Source organism: Globicephala melas, chromosome 5, assembly GCF_963455315.2.
Source record: "Globicephala melas chromosome 5, mGloMel1.2, whole genome shotgun sequence".
Classification (NCBI taxonomy): domain Eukaryota; kingdom Metazoa; phylum Chordata; class Mammalia; order Artiodactyla; family Delphinidae; genus Globicephala; species Globicephala melas.
This window is the reverse complement of record NC_083318.1, coordinates 21107926-21109862: the sequence shown is the minus strand read 5'-3', so window position 1 is coordinate 21109862 and position 1937 is coordinate 21107926. Positions and strand designations below refer to the sequence as shown.

Below are 1937 nucleotides of genomic sequence, written 5' to 3'. Positions count from 1 at the left end.
TTTCTTCCATCGTGTAGATTTTTTTGCTGAGAACTGGCTGTCACGTCAGGAACTTGACCCTCAGCCCTCCTTACCTTAATTCTAGCTGGGAACATATGACTAATTGCCCTCTGTGGAATGTGAGTAAAAGGGATGTGTGGGTAAGAAGCAAATGTGTCTTCTCTGCATGTCTTTACTCATCCATTGGCTGAAGAGGAGGATGCAGCCACAAGATGAAAGGAGGTTTGATACCAGAAAGATCATGATGAAGGCATCTTAACTAGGAAAATTCACAGGGGGATGGTGACATGAACAAGAAATATACATGAGCAAGAAATTCATAGGGGGATGGTGACATGAGCAAGAAAAAATTCACAGGGGGATGGTGACATGAGCAAGAAATATACTTGTTTTGCTAAGCCTTTGAGGTTTCAGTGTTTATCACTTGTAGCACCTAGCATTGTTTTAACGAATATATTATTCTCCTCTCTTTCAATTGTTCAGGACATGATTCAGTTCCCTGAGGAACTGAAAATGAGAGGAATATGTTTGAGATAACATATAAGAGGTATAGGGAAGAGACATTTGAGTCCCCTTTGATTTAGATTTCTCCATTTATCTGAGATTTAGTCAAATACCCATTTAAATAGTCTCTGATCATAATCTTTACAGTTATATTTTACAACTGATTTTAAAGATGAGAACTCTGTTTGCAAACTTCTGTAAAATGATGGAAAAAAAATCATTCACCATTTTTTGTTGTTGTTGACTGTTTTTGTTTATATAATTTAATCTAGAAGACGTCTAGAGAGAGATGAGACTATAAGGGGCATGGGAAAATAACCAAAGATTATTTAAATGCCTTCTCAGGTGCTCGCTTCGGCAGCACATATACTAAAATTGGAACGATACAGAGAAGATTAGCATGGCCCCTGTGCAAGGATGACATGCAAATTCGTGAAGCGTTCCATATTTTTTGAAGTAAGTCAGAAAGAGAAAAACAAATGCCGTATGCTAACACATATATATGGAATCTAAGGGGAAAAAAAAAGTACCTAGAGGTCAGATGGGAATAAAGACACAGACCTCTAGAGCATGGACTTGAGGATATGGGGAGGGGGAAGGGTAAGCTGGGACGAAGTGAGAGAGTGGCATGGACATATATACACTACCAAACGTAAAATAGCTAGCTAGTGGGAAGCAGCCACATAGCACAGGGAGATCAGCTAGGTGGTTTGTGACCACCTAGAGGGGTGGGATAGGGAGGGTGGAAGGGAGGGAGATGCAAGAGGGAAGAGATATGGGAACATATGTATATGTATAACTGATTCACTTTGTTATAAAGCAGAAACTAACACACCATTGTAAAGCAATTATACTCCAATAAAGATGTTAAAAAAAAAAAAGCCTTCTCAGGGTTTGGGTTGTTATCTAGAAGGCATCTTGTTTCATTGAGTCCAGTTATGACTTTGAGTGGGTAAGTAGCTGGTGCAGAGGACCTAGACAGTTAGGGATTTGAAGTTCATGGGAGAAACATGGAAGAGGGAGAAACAGCTGCTATATGGGTGTTGTGAGGAGGGTAGTAAAAAAAAGAAAAACTGGTTAGCCTGGCCATGATGGAAATTTGAAACACAGAAATGCCTAATACAGAAGTTTAAGGTTATTTGTAATGAGTTGTGCAATATAGACCCCTCCTTTAGCTTGCCTGAGAAATAATTCAGTTCATTCTACACTGCTGGTTAATGCTTTTATGATTCTTTAAAAAAAATGCATTCTATTTTTGATTTGATTTATTTCTAAAATATAAATAACATGTGAGAATGGTCTAGGGGCTGCAGATATCTGGATTATGGAGATCTATCTTATTTCCTTTTTCCCCTAAAATTTAAATTCAGGAGATATGCCTAGTTAGGCAACAGTGAAAGCTATTTTTAGGGCAATTTGAAAATGAGGAATTC

The 1937-nt window shown here is 38.2% G+C and overlaps 1 non-coding gene across 1 annotated transcript; it reads left to right on the top strand.

Moving 5' to 3' along the window:
* The first annotated feature begins 849 nt into the window (after positions 1 to 849).
* On the top strand, positions 850 to 956 carry LOC115857364 (U6 spliceosomal RNA). Its single transcript, XR_004041232.1, has one exon. It is a non-coding gene; the product is annotated as a U6 spliceosomal RNA (small nuclear RNA).
* Positions 957 to 1937: the final 981 nt, after the last annotated feature.